Raw genomic sequence first — 16219 nt, forward strand, 5'->3', positions numbered from 1 at the left:
TATTCTTTCTCTATTGTTTTTATCATTGTGACAAGGAAGCATTTTGAAGTCTCTTTCAGTTCGTCTCTTGGGTCTCCTTTAGCTGGTATTCTTTGGGCTTTCAGGTTGTGGGTGCATGCACTCCTCAATTCTGGAAACTTCTCAGCATTTATGTCTTTGACTATACTTCTTAATAGAAGTTTTCTTCCTATCTCTCTGTAACCTCAATGATATTCATATTATTTCTGTTGAGTTTATCCCAAAATTCTATAGTTTTTTTCCATTTATTTTGATGAATTTCTCCATTTCTGTTTATTTATTTCATGTATTACTGTTACATTAATTTATAAAACTTGGAATAAATTTTGTCAAAAGAAAACATATTACAAACTCATTTTTTAAATAAGGATCATTTCCAGTGAAGTTCTCTCTGGAGGTGTTGCTGAGCCATGGTGCTATATTTGGCAGTATTTTGGGGACACAGATTGACAGAAGTTGAGGTTAAGACTTTACACAATTTGGATTGAGCTATTTCCCCAAACTTCAAAAAGTTTTTAAAAAACATTATTTTTAGTAGCATCAGTTTTCATAAATCTCAAGAAATCTCTTAGACTGAAATATATTTATATTATGGTATTTTATAAATATACACTGTAAATAAGAATAATAACTAAAAACGTATGTCTCACAGAAAAATAATATGATTTGAGATATTGACTTACTTATTAAACATATAACTTGATGATTGCATAAACCTTTGTCTTGATAATCTCATATACAAAACTGAGCAAATTGGTTGTATAGGCATATGCTACTCCACTCAGTTGTTTGGGTTAAAATTGTTTAGTTTTGTGCCCATCTTTCCCTTTAGACTCAATTTTGAAATCCTTCTGAATTTATGACTGATCCTGGAAGAGGATGATCTTTTCTGAAACACAGTTGTCTGTTTAATTTTTTTAGTTGAAGGTATATATATTGCTCTCTTGATAAATGTATGATAAAATGCCAACAAGCACAATTTCTGCTTGATTCTTATGAGTGTGTAATAAAGGAGTATAAAGTAATAGTTATGGTCCATTATATTGGTTACATTAATTTAGTTTATAAATTTATATATATATGTATATATGTCCTATTTATTTTTCACCTGGATTCAAAAACTTTAGTAATACTTGAGATAATAAAATTATTAATGTATTTCACAGAACATATACTAAATTTATACTGAGCTCTTAGTGACAATAGGGTTATTAAAATAGGTTCAAGAAATATAAGTGATATCAGTAGAACAATTAGAAAACATATAAAAATATTCTTTCTAGGGGCCAGAGCAATAGTGGAGCAGTAGAACGTTTGCCTTGCAGGCATCTGACCCAGAATGGACCTGGGTTAGATCCCCAGTTCCCATGTGGTCACCCAAGCCAGGAGCTATTTTGGAGAACTTAGGCAGGAGTAATCCCTGAGTGTCACCAGGTGTGGCCCAAAATCAAACAAACAAAAATTCTAAAATGAAGACTGATATAAATAAAATAGATAGTTTTAAAATATTGGCAATGATAAAGTACCTTTAACAATCTAAATAGCATTAATTCAAGAAAAACTACTGGATAGTTTTAAGAACAATGAACTTTGTGTCTATTTACCTCTGCTATTATTTTTCAACTGATCTATGAAAATATTAAAAATTAATAGTCCTGAAAGCATGGTAAATATCAACAGCATAGACAAGAGTAAATGAGGAAGATTATATTGGATCACTGAAAAGCTCCATTTCCAGATAACTATAATTATAGTTAAAGCAATAATATTTGATTTGACATACACTAAGAAATGCAAAGCACTTAAAAGGAAAAATAGGAAAAGAAATGCTATTAGAAAATATTACAAAATTTATACACTACTAGGAATCTAGAATACACATAACTAGAATTTGTACATGACCAGAAAATATTGAGGAAGACCCTAATCTTTAATATACACTTATATTATAGTCTCCTAAAGACTCAATTTTCTTTGAAATTTACTCTTAGTAATGATGTTATATAGACATTATTTTTTCTTGGAAATTTTATGTTTTCTATAAGCATTTTCATTCATAAAGAAATATATAATATATGTAAATACACATTTGAGAACAATAACTCTCCTGCTAGTGTCAAATAAAATATAATAGTTTCATTGAGAATCACTGCCAAACATTATATCTGAAGCATTCAATATTTGATGAATATCACATTTAATGTATTTAAAAAATATTATGTGCAATAAAATATTAAAGCCATATAAATGTTAATGACTAAACTAAGTCAACAATTACTCATATTTACATTTATTTTGTCAAAAAAAAAACACCCTAATTACATTTTGTCTCCATATTGATCAACCAAAGAAATATATTATTAAAAAGGGAAGCAGATTTGTCATTCTTTGCAATAGAATATAACCATTAGGAATATTAATAGCTATTAGGTAAAAACAAAGATTCTAAAAGAGGTGAAATTTTTCAGGCAACACAATACACAAATGATCTTTATGTCATTATCTATATATTCAATTGGACTAAAAGTATTTTCTCAAAGTCAAAATGAATGATATGCTTGCCATAGTCGTCTTCTTTGAATATACTTAGACTAAATTTTTATAATTTATATTCATTGCAGCATAATGCTACCCAAAAATATCTGCCTTTAAGATCTTATTAATGTCAAATTCTTTATCTAGACCAGTTACTCGCTGTTCTTGCATGAACGAACATTAAAGGTTTTGTTTGCTTTTTTAGCCTCATGATCCTGAACCATAAATCATTTGCAGAAGATTCAATTCTCTGTGTCTTTTCATTATTATTGAAATATTATCTTTCATTCTGGCCTAGGTTTTCAAGTAAATATATTCCAAACTCTTTTCTTTCCCTTTCCTTCCATCTTTCTCTTTCACTTCATTCCTCAGATTCTTTGAGCATTTAACTGCCTGCTGCCCTTCTCTCTCTTTCTTCCTCCCTTAATTTATCAATCTCTTCCTTAAAACTAAAATGATGTAAACTTTTTTGTAAAACTAAGTTATGTACAATGATTTTTTTAGTTCCTACTTTAATTTAAAATAATACATTTACCAAGTGCTCAGGTTTTTTTGTCTGGTCTCCCAAATTTTTTATATTAGAAGATTTTTTTTAACTAAAAATGCAATTACTAACTTTGAAAGAATACATTTTTATTTGATATAAATATTATTATATTTAATTATTATAAATAAATAAATAAATAAATTATATTATTATAAATATTATTTATTAGTGAATACATTTTTATTTGATATAAATCTACAGGCTTTTCTAAAAACCATAGCATTAAGATTTGGAGTTATCAATGTTTTGTCATCATTAAAACAGTATTCAAATAATTAAGACATAAATTCACTGAAATACTTAAAAAGATAATCTGAGAGAATGTTTGAAAGCTGGTAATAAATAGGGATTGAAATAATTAAGTATTTGATGCTCAGAATAAAACATTTACACAAAACACTAATGCATTGTTCTACTAATGAAGGTAGTTATTAGATTTATTACAAGTACTAAGAAATAACACTTTATCTTCATATTTGATCTTCATTATTTTGTTCATAGACTAATCAATGAACAATGTATTTAAAAATAATAAGCAGTACATTGCAAGTGACATTGTTCTGTGTAAGTGAAAAAAGAATATTGTAACAAAAGAAACTAAATATATGCCATATATATTTTACATAAACAGACAGTTCTTAACTGTAGAATTGAATGCAGATGAAAAGTTTTAAATGTTTTGTTGGGGGCCAGAGCAAGAGAACAACTGCACTGCACTTACCTTACATGTAGCCTATTCAGGTTCAATCCCTGGCATCCCATAAGGTTTCCTGACCCAGGAGTAACTGCAGAACATAAATGGTCCAAAAATAAACCTAAAAGATTTTGTGTTCATTGAATCCTGGGGTCCCCAATTGTTGTTCTTGGTCAACCAGACTTGTAGTTCAATAGGAGGGTTTGAGGGTGAGGTAGGAATTACCTAAGTCAGTCCACGTGCTCAAAATTGTTCAGAGCCATACTTGGCATCTTCAAGGAAATACATAATTCTTGGATATAATCTCAGATAGGGCCAGCTGCTCATTTGTATTATTCACAGATATGTTTATTGTGTTAAAGCATTTGTAATATCCTTAAAATATAAATTAAATTCTTCACTGTCTTTTTCTCTGTTTCTTTGTCTCTGTCACTATCTCTATGTCTCTTTATGTCTGTCAGTACTATAGCTTTTTTTTTTTACTTGAAAGGCAGAGATGTTGGGGCCAGAACCATTGTACAGTGGATAGGACACCTGTTTTGTATTTTATCAAATAGGGTTTGAACCACCACACGCCATATGATACTCCAGACCCTGCCAAGAGTGGTCCTTGAATGCAGAGCAAGGAATAAGCTCTGAGTACAGGCCAGTACAGGTCTGGCTTCAAAACTAAAAACAAACCAAAATGAACAGATAGCCAATTACTTGAGAAAACACAACATTTAACACATATTCCCAGGATGGAGTTATGATGACTTTTCAAACTAAATGGTATATTATGTCATGTACCATTTAATATCTATGTAAACAAAAATAATAAGGGACCATTTGAGGGTCAAAATTATACAGGTGGTGTACTTGTTTTGCACATAGCTGACCAGAGTTAAATCTCAGGAACCACATAAGGTTTTCCTAAAACTATCAGGAGTGTGGTCTGAGCAAAATACATGGGATCAATTTTGATTTCTGCCAAGTTTGTCCTCCCCCTCAAAATGACCATTTTCCTGATAAAACTAACATATATATTTATATATACACATACATTTATATATTTTAATATACACTATGTTTAGTTTTAAAGAAGAAAATATATATATTTCTGAGTCCACGCTATAAAAACTTTTTAACATATTTTGTCTATTTTGTATATCAATAAGTTTTGTTCTGCTTTACAATACACAATAAACAAGAATTTATTCTCGGCTAAGTCAATAAAATGTGATTCACATTGTTCAAAAGAGTAACTATCTCACTTTTCCAGATAAGGCCACTATTTTTTCTTTCTCAATTTTCCCCATGCAACTTCTTGTTCTAGAGTGACATATTTATCTTATATTTCCATCTTGTCTTCTATTATCATGTTATTTCTTGGTCATAGATACAATTTTGCAGTTTTTTTTTCCTTTAGGCACACTCGACAGCTACACATTTCTTTGACAAAAGTGAGGAATCTAGATAATATTTTTCATGAAGTTATTACAAGTTATAGCTGTCCCAGTTATATTATAAAATGAGACTCGGGCTGTAAGGAAGAATGCTAATGAAACTAGAATTCTTTACTTTCAAGCATTTATCAAAGAATATAAATTAGATCCTAACTATAGTCAGATAAAAATAAATTTACTTAAATAACATTTTTCACACAATCAACATTTATTTTATAAATATGTTCAATATTAATCAATATTATATAATTTTTGTCATAAGTACTTTTGAATTTATGTTGTTAACAGCTAAATATAATTGTGCTTATGTATATGTTTATAAAAATATAACTACATAAACAAATATAAGTATGTACATTAAGTAAAATATACTATTGTTATGGTGACATTATCTGTAAAATGTTTTATCAAATTTTATTACAATATCAGAATACTAATTTCTTTTTTTTCCCCACCCTATCCCTGAGAATACTAATTTCAACTTTCACAAACTTCAAGTATTATCAAGAGCACATATTATTACTAAATGGATAATGGAAAAGTAAAGCTTCATTACTTTTTGGATTTTTAAAATAATTAGACAACTTGAATAAGTATACCATAGATTTTCTATTATTTTTCTGATAATGATAACTTTATATAACTTATTTTCAATATTTTTCCTGAAAACCTATGGGGAAATGTGCAGTAGCTATTTCTGCATAAGTGTTTGCATTTTAACTTTACTCAAGTACTGAAATACACATATCTATTTAAATCTTTGTTACTTGTTATTTATCATACTTGTAGGTTGTAATCCTCCCAAGTAGTACTCAATGAATTTGGTTATGCCCAGAAAATACTTGGCAAACCTGACAAGACATTTAGTGCCAGGACTCAAAAATAGGATGCTCCTTGGGCCCTGAAGTACTATAGATTGGATTGCCTGAGCCAAACATGTCAATGATTAGAAGACCAGTTGTAATTAGGGATTAAAACCAACAGATATATGTCATGTATTAGCATTTGGTGTCTACTTATCACAGTTTTTGTTATAGTAAGGAGTACATTAGAAGTTACAATAAGTACATTCTACTATATTACTAGTGTCAGCTAATGATGGAAGTTCAGGAGCAATTCATACATTCTATGTACTTTCAGCTTTCTCAGCTGCAATATGACACAAGAGCAAAAAGCAACAGCAGAGTACAAATATATTGCTATTTAATGTGAAAGAAAACTGCCCAATTTAAGTTAGCATGCATTAGAACTTGAATGTATGGTAATATAAGACATAGACCAATGCTGTAATATTGGTCCTTGTATATAAAATATGTAAAATATTAAATATGTAAAATATTAAAGTATTTTGTATTTAAAGTACTTAAACATTTTATATGTAAATTATGCAAAAAATAAAGCTATGAAATCAGAAACAGTTTGATGGTTTGACAAGAAAGCAAATGAGATTGCATAAATGTGTTTATCAGTGGCCTGATTCTCTCATCCACAACTGAGAGAAAAGGTTCCTGACACCACAAAAAAAAAAAAAAAAAAAAAAAAAAGTCCTGGGATATGGCAATGAGAAGGTATAGAGCCAGTGGTTGTTCCCATGACAATATGCTTCAAGAGTGGAGAAACCCTGAATCTCTTAGGCCATGGGAATTTCCTTCCTTCCCCTATACTTACTGTGCCTATACAAAAAAAAAAAAAGAAGGTGGGGTAACACCAAACCCTGCCACTCCAGCACTTTTTCTGGTTTTGTTTTGTTTTTGATATTATTTTCCATCTCTTTTTTCTCCCACTTTTTTCTTTCTTTTTTACTCTTGTGGATACTATTCAGTGATTTTTTTTTTAGTAGTTGACACCAAATTTTTCTTCTCTTTTCCTTAACCTTTTAATCTTCAACAGAATAGCATAACTTGAATCATTCAGCCTCATAAATTGAGGGAGGAAAAGGATGATACCAGGGCCAGTCATATGAACATGTAGTGTAAATAAAAAATGACCAGACTGGAACACCAAACAGAATAGATAGCCAACCTACAACAAGCTGTAAAGTGGAGACCAGTTACACTAGTATTCTGGGGTGGGGTGGGGGTAAAGGAGGGAGATATTGGGGACATGCTGGGAATAGGAGTGGAGGGAGGACAACATTGGTGGTGCGAATGCCTATCATTCATTGTCACTATGTACCATAAATAATTTTGTGTAATGAACTTCAGTTGCAATAAAAATCATAAAAAATCCAGCTATCTAGTGAAGAATAGATATAGAGAATAAAAATACTGTCAAATTCTTCATAAAAATGTGTTTATTAGTACATTTCATCTTTATTTATTCAATTTTAATCTTTGATGTGTATTTAAAATTTTAAGTAAAATATTTTTATTGAATTATGATGTACAATAGTATCAATATTATTGTTTTATGCCGAGAGTGCTACAGCATACACATTACCATATACACCTTCTACTATTTTCCCAACGTCTCTTTTTACCCCTTGATCAAAACTGCTGTGGTCATAAAATATATAATCTCCTCCCACTCCCACATGCATAGTTGAGGATCCAAGCAATAATACAGCAGATAAGGCACTTGCTTGGCATAGCCCTAAGGCAGGCCAGAAATAGCCCTAAGCACTGCTGAGTATGCACCCCCCCCCATACACACATGCAGGGGTTAAGGCAAATGTTGACAATCCCAATTAAATGTCACCTATGTATTGTTTGGTACCATCCAGAAGGTTCCCAGACAGCAACACTGACAGTTTCAGAAGGACCCTGTGATCCACCAGGATGGTTTTGGTAAACACCCAACACTGCAGGACCAGAAAGCAATTTATCCTTGGGGACTCACACTGAGTCACACTGTACCCTCCTAGCACTGGTTTATAACTTCTATACTCAAGATGAACTTTAAATAAACAGAACAAGTCTTATTATATACAATAACATTATAGTAATTATGTTTTATGTTTGCTTGTTTGTTTTGTTTTGTTTTGTTTTGGGACACTCAGGGGTTACTCCTGGCTATGTACTAAAAATTCACTCCTAGCTTGGGGGATCATATGGGATGCCAGGTCGAACCCAGGTCCATCCTGGTCAGCAAGTGCAAGGCAAACTCCCTATCACTGTGCTGTATAGTGACTATGGTTTTTAAAGTGTTGTCAGTAGGCATAATGCTTCTCCTGCTTCTCCCTTTATCCTCTATCAATCTGTAATTATTTTATCATGCAAGCTATCTTCCACATTTTTTGGAGATATACTTTACATGCTTACCTTGGCCTTTTTCAAATCATGGTTCAATATTTTTAAATTTAGGCCACATTTCTTTAAAGTTAGAGTTAGCATCCTCAATATCTAATTCTAATGGAAACCTCCCTTAAATTCCCACTGCTTCTCATTTATTCACTATAAAAATGATATAGTACTTAATATATCCAATCATGTACTTTTGTTCCTTTTAAATCAAACATGCAAACACAATGAATAAATAAGCAGTCAGTAGGAAGATTCATGACAATGAAAGGGGTGTGGAACGTTTGTACAACCTGACAGGTGCAAACATTTCTTTACTGATGATTTATATAAATGTCCAAGGTATATTCATTTTAGTGAGAGGGAAAAATTGCAGAAACCATAAAATGCAAGGAAAAGTGTGTGTTATTGGAAAGTTTGATATTATATATAAGTTATAACATGAATATTTCAGAGTGACTTTGATAGTCCTACAACTGTAGTTTCTCAAAAAGAGAACTTAGAATAGTCTCTGTGATTATTTAAATACAAGTCCAACCCAAGGTTGCAATATATTATTTTTATAGTTTTCTTATACTAGGGTTTAAGTAGAATTTTAAAAAAAAAACTATCAAAGCTTCTATGCCCAGAAAATAAAGCTTAGAAAAATTTATGACATGAAAGTAAAAGATATACAATCAAGTATCTCTGATTAAATTCATGGAAGAAAAAATTATAATTTTAATCCAACCCACAGAGAGTAAGTACACCAGCATCTCCAATAAAAGTATAGAAGTGCTGGACTGAAATATTTTCTAGGTATTGTTACAGCATTATTTGTCTTGTTAATCGTAGAGTGATTCTATAAAATTGGAATCAAATTACTCCCATTAAGTATTAAAGTAAAGAAAAATGCTCTTTCTGTTCCAATTTGCTTAATTTTCTTGAAAGCAGAGACTAAGACAAAGAAGTACAACAACAAGATGCAGAAATTGGAGGGGTGGAAGAAAAAGAATCAAGGAAAGAAAATAATGGTCAGAAAAATTGCATCAAGGTGACCCCTGTGAGGATAAAAGATGATGTTTGTTACTTTCTCCCCACATCCTACAGTAAAATAGATAGGAAAGAATCATTCAACATCTACATAGAGAATTTGGAGCCTCAAAAGAAACAGGATGTAGAGCAGAATTCTGGAGATTAAATGAGGGAAGTGTTTCAAAAGGGAAGATCAGAAAGCTCTCTTTGGAGAACACTGAATTCATCTACCCTTCTACTCCCAACTGTTTTCAGGAGACAATCTTCTCCTTGGATTGCGTGTGAAGGGAAAGCTCATGAATTCAATTCTAGTTCTTTATCTCTTCAGAAGTCTTAAGGGAGATAATCTTATGTCCAGAAAGAAAATCAAATTTCATTTCTGAATATGTAACTACAAAGTGTTTCTTTTTCTCACAGTTTAGAACAACCCTATTTCTAGACATTATGAAAACTCCTTCAGCATTTGATTTGATCACTTTATTTTATTCCTTCTGAAGGAAGATAAAAGTTCAAGTGTTATTTGCCTTTTTCTTCAAAATAACAAAATATTTACATTAATTATAATTATCTGCTATGATAGCTAATTATGACCATAAATGAATGATCTATAGATGTGCATTGCATCTTATTTGTAGTCTTGAAGTCTGCTTGTTTGTCTTTTATAACACTATATAATTAATATTATTAAATTCAATTGACATTCAAGATTCCACTAAGAATGGAAACTAAATCAGTTTCTCATAATTTTCCCTCAATGAAAAACTAAAAAAATATACCCTTTCTTAAATTATCTTTAAGATTTCATTCATTATGTGGTTTTGCCACATTTTTTCTTGTATGTTTAATATTACACTTCTTTGTCTTCATTTACCCTTCAGTGACTGAGGTGAAAATTCTGACCTAGAGCACACTAATTACTTGGCTTATTAGCTTCACATTATATCAGTAATGAGGTGATAGCCAGCATAATTACAATGATTTGAAAAATTATGCTTTTCCTTACTATCATGATCTCCAAGATGTTCTTTTTTTAAATAACTCTTCTAAGGTTGTTACATAGAATTATCATATGTAAAACTTTTAAGAAGACACTTGAGAATATTTTTATTTTGAAATATCATTTTAAATTTTGAAATAAAATCTTTAAATAATAATACCAGCAATGTAACTGGGACTGCAATTACAGCATTCCTTTTCCTTAAAATATATGTTGTAAGTTGTGATTTTTGTCACTGAATTATTTTTATTTATTTTAAAGTCAATTTATCTTAAAATTTCTAATGATGCATCTTATATATAATTATATATTAATTAAATGTAATTAAGTTGTACTGTATTACTGTATTGATTCATTATGTGATTAATAATTTTGTTATGAACAAACTAGACTTGTAATTCCTAAATATACATGCTTATTTCTAGAAAGGTATAATATGCAAATTTTAAACAACTGTTTTATGTTCATCTAGAAAAATCATTACATGCTTTTATTCTTTGAAGATGATGAACTAATACATACAGACAGAAGACCATTAAAGAATCTATCAGTGGTCTATACCAGACAATAATTTTATGCTGTGGATTAGCTTCATAAGAAAATATAAGGAAAAGGCAGGCACTTGTATTTTTTAATTTTTTATGTAGAACTCTAATTAAAAATACTTGTTGTTTTTGACTTTTAGAATTGGATTGCATTAGTTTTGCTGTGATCAATACCAGTTGCATACAAGGTATTTGGTGCATCCATTTATTTCCCTCTAGTTGTTCTAACATAATTAATATGTTGAGAAAACAATTATGATGTCTGCAAAAGAATTAGATAAAATGAGAAGGAAATCAATTAATGTTAAAGAAGACACACATTCTATTCATAAGAATTAATGATTTACAAGACTCACTATTTTATTCAATAAATAATTATATGATCATTTTTACAAGCATTTTAGGAGTGCTTGGGATACAGAAGAAATTTGTACCACATGGAGATTCACTCCAGTTAGAGTCTTGGTGAAACTCTGTAAGCTAAATGCATATACCTGGAGAAATATTCTAAAAGAAGATATAGAAAAATAAGAAGAAAAATAATGCCCAAATTAAATTTTCTAAATGAAGAAATTATTAAAAAGTTAAAGAGTTTGTGATTATTTGATTCTCAAATGAATACTTTTTAAGAAAACTCTTTATAATTGTGTGGCATCAGATAGTGAAGAGATATAATTTTTTACAAGAGTTTGCAGCTAACTCCAGAGGTTCAAATTACACTCAGTTTATCTCATCCTTATATCTGCTCACATAGTAAGTGGATATGTTCCTCAATTCAATAGAAAAATATTTACCACCTTCCACCCAAATATTCCTAAGTTATACAGAAATTCTCAGGGAAGAAATCATGACCATTTTGGTTTGTTTCAATGTATTCTATGACATTGTAGTAAAATACAGTAAAATTTAGTAAAATATAAGCACACAGCTTGTTCTTAGATTATTTTTGTTCTTAATGGTTACTTCTATTTTTTTCTATTTAAATACCATGATTACAAAGTTGTTAATGATTTTCACTCTTAAAATGGATACCACTCATGAACATTTTCCACCACAATTGTTTTCCCCAGTTCCCTCCCCCCCTCCTCCCACCTGCCTATGAGGCATTTTATTTCTCTGTCATTTTCAGTCTCTTCTCCACTTTTGGCTCTATTATTTACACTATTATTAATGAAGGAATACCATGCATATTAATTTATTTCTGTCCAACACACATTTGTTCTTATATTTTTGGATAATACACAAGGAAGATAAGAGTCAATATTTCACCAACTTTTTTAAGGGAATCTAATATTTTTATTAAATCAAATTAGGAAAAATAGCATGAAATATGTGTGTTGGGGTTGGGTTAATACAGCAGGTAGTATGCTTGCCTTACATGAAGGCAACCTGGGTTAGAACCTTGGTATCACATATGTTCCCCTGAGCATACCAAGAGTTATCCCTGTGCCTAGAGTCAGGGATTATGTCCTGAGTAAACTGAATGTGTCCCTTAATCCCTCATGCATGTTATTAGAATGCTTACCTAATTTGAAATAAAAGAAGATGCTTATAAGGCATTTTTTGAAGTAAGTTAATTCATTTAGTGTATATCAACTAAAGTTAAGATTTCTATCATGCATCAAGAACAGAGAGAATGGCTAGAACACTTCTCTGTGAGATGGTTAATTTTATTTGCCTAGTTCCCTTTGTTGGTCATGACATTCATTTTCTGTGATGGTGTACATGGATAGCTTCTATCTCCATTTAAAAATCATTTATACTTTTATACTCTCTATATATTTATTATTTTATGGTGAAAAAATAAAATGAGCAAAAATTATCTTTAGTTAGTGATATGCCAGGAGATATGTAATAGTCATAATCTCAAGTCAACTGAGGAATGTCATAAAAACTATTAGTGATAAGTCAAGGACTGTATAGAGGCTAATGGAATAAAAACAGGCATAGGAACTAAAAATAGTGTACAATTATCCTTCTTGGAGACACAGATAATAAAACAGGAGAATCAGTGGCCTTATTCATGTACATTTGTCTTTAAACCAATGCTGTGTAAAGGCTCTCTGTAATGTTAAGCCTTAAGCTAAGTAAATATGGCTATTATGGAAATTTTACTTTCCACATCTTCTGAGTTATGTTAGCTTTAGCAATGCTCACTACTGAAAAATTAGCAAATTAGAGAACTGGAGGAAAAGGCAAATAGCTGCCATGGAAACCTTGAGAAATGGTCAAGGGAGTTTCACTATGTGGGTGGGAACAAAGATCTTAGTTTAAGTTAAACTATGTGCTTTTACCTGGAATTTCAAAGAGAGGATTATTTCTCAAGTTTAAAGAAGATCTTTAGAGTACTGTAGACAAATAAAAAACACTTTATATGGAGAATGTTACAGTAACTATTGTGTGTGGGGTTTTTTTTGTTTTGTTTTGTTTTTGGGTCACACCCTGCAACACTCAGGGGTTATCCTGGCTCTCTGCTCAGAAATCACTCCTGGCAGGCTCAGGGGACCATATGGGATGCCGGGATTCGAACCACTGTTCTTCTGTATGAAAGACAAACGCCTTACCTCCATGCTCTCTCTCCAGCCCCATTAGTGTGTGTTATATTTTTACTGTGATGATCAGCAAGCTCTATAAGCTTCATCTTCAACTTAATTTTCAGATGATCTGTGAACATACTCTAGAATTAAAATGCCAGTTCTACATGAAAATAAGTTCTACATGTAAGTACACGTACATAAGTATTGTGGGAGCTTAGCAGTGAAATTCTATTTCCATTAGTATTCCAGGCTCACTTGAATAACCTTAGCATATGGTAAAAATTCATTCTAGAATTATTAATTTTAGAATTAGTAGTCCTGAATTTTTATGCCAGACTCTCATGCACAGAAGATTGATTAACTTTTAAGATGTGAGGCTCATATTATTTTTAAAATGTAGTCAAAGGTAACAAATATTTGTAGAGAAAAAGAACAATAAAATTTCTAAATTCCTACATTCCAAAGGTGAAGAAAGGCCATAGAGCCTTCTGCCTTGACTGTATTATTTCTGAATTCCTTTTATTCATAAACTCAAAGCAGAACTAATGCTTCATGACAAAACATTTACTATCAAAAGTAATCATTAGCTAGAAAAAAGAGCATGTTCCTGTTCCAAACAGCTTAGAACTTAAAAGACAATATACAGGACTAAGAAGGAGAAAATAAAATCATGAGGGCATTGTAGATGAGTATGTAAAAGTAAAAGATATGTACCCAGGGCTATATTCTAAGAATTTTTCTTCTAAGATGATATGTTTGATTTTTGCAAGATTAGGGCTTCCGTGTACCTAACACAGCAAATGAAAGACAACAGCTTAGCGCCCAGTGCTGCGACTACAGTAAAAAGAAATAAGATATAAATGCTTTTAAAAGTTAAACAAATAGGGGCCGGAACGATAGCACAATGGTAGGGCATTTACCTTGCATGCGATTGCTCAGGATGGATCTGGGCTCTATCCCCGGTGTCCCATATGGTCCATCAAAGCCATGTGCTATTTCTGAGTGCATAGCCAGGAGTAACCCCTGAGGTAACTGGGTGTGCCCCACCCCCCAAAAAATTAAACAAATAATTTTTTTCTTGGGGCTTTTCTTTTTTTAAAAAAAATATGGAACGCTTCATGAATTTGGGTGTCATCCTGGCGCAGGGGCCATGTTAATCTTCTCTGTGTCGTTCCAATTTTAGTATATGTGCTGCGGAAGCGAGCATGGGCTTTTCTAATAGTACAGAGCTTTGGGCTCTTGCCTGGCACCAAGATTGGGTACAACCCCCCAAATTATATCTGATCTCCTGAGCCACCAGGATTGTTACCTGAGCACAGAGCTCAGAATAAGACCTGAGTACTGCCAGGTAGGGCCACAAAAGCGAAAGCAAGCAAACAAACAAAAAATAATTCTTTCTCAAATCACAACTAAGTGCTGCTCTCTAAGTAGGTCATTGGAAGAAACTACTAATCGGATGTTCATCAACAGAATAAGCAGTATGGGAGGATATGAGGAATAGGAAAATGTTTTTTTGTTTTTGAAATAAAACAAAGCAATACTTTATTCTGTCAGCCAATAGGCCCCATCTGATTGGTCAAGGTCACCACTCATCAGAAGTAATCCCTCCAGGGGTCATAAGCCAATGTATATTGGGAGTAGATAAGGGGGTTCTAGCTTCTGTTGATCTTTAAAATGATTGGCTGCTGTCTAAAATGATTGGCTTCTTACTTATCCCTCGTGTTCTTTCCAGATAGGCTACCTGGATGGCCAGAGGTCTCGGAATGGTGTTAATGGAAATGTAGGCTTGTGAAAGAGAAGCCTAAGAGGTTTACAACATGGAGCTCTTTACAAAATGGTGTCCTTACTTTTCAGAGCCCAGGGTCTCACAGCAACAAAAGATCTGAGTATTGAAATGACACTCTGACATTTCCAGGAAAAGCCCTGGGCCTCCAACCACTACTGGGGAGACCAGTATATAAAAACAAATTAACTACAAATAAGAATGCATAATGAAAGTCTGGGGTCGTTCCATGTCAATCTCTAAAAAAATACAATAAAAAATAGAGCTATAAACTTATATTTTTACATTAAGTTTTTTTTTGGTGGGGTGAGCCACACTCAGTGACGCTCAGGGGTTACTACTGACTATGCACTCAGAAATCGCTCCTGGGTAGGGGGACCTTCTGGGATTCCGGAATCAAACCAAGGTCCATCCTGGATGGGCCGTGTGCAAGGCAAATGCCCTACCACTGTGTTATTGCTCCGGCCCCTTCACATGAAGACATAAAAGACATAAGTGATCAACAATTTTACCCATATGAGAGTAAGAAGCAAAAAAAGTGAAAAAATGATGAGAAAAAAAATTATAATGAAGTCTCAGAGTTCATAGTTTGGAGGATTTTACTATTTTAGATACTGGTCTAAATATTTCACTTTATTTATGTTATTCACAATAGTACAATGTACAATAGTATTATTATATTGTCTTTTTTTTCAGAGAAAGTTACTCTTTCCTAAGCATACCTTACATAAAAAATGACATATTAAATACCAAATTAAATCAATCATTACTACATAGTTCCATTTCAGATGCTAGAGAAGAAACCTTGATTTTGGGGAAAGCACTAACAGAAATAGGAAAACATGAAGTGATGTTGGTGTACGTT

At 31.8% G+C, this 16219-nt stretch overlaps 1 non-coding gene across 1 annotated transcript; it reads right to left on the reverse strand.

Moving 5' to 3' along the window:
• Nucleotides 1-14671: 14671 nt before the first annotated feature.
• On the reverse strand, nt 14672-14778 carry LOC126010616 (U6 spliceosomal RNA). The gene has a single exon (XR_007496636.1). It is a non-coding gene; the product is annotated as a U6 spliceosomal RNA (small nuclear RNA).
• Between the last annotated feature and the right edge of the window lie 1441 nt (nt 14779-16219).

The sequence above is a fragment of the Suncus etruscus genome, chromosome 5 (genome assembly GCF_024139225.1).
Source record: "Suncus etruscus isolate mSunEtr1 chromosome 5, mSunEtr1.pri.cur, whole genome shotgun sequence".
Taxonomy (NCBI): domain Eukaryota; kingdom Metazoa; phylum Chordata; class Mammalia; order Eulipotyphla; family Soricidae; genus Suncus; species Suncus etruscus.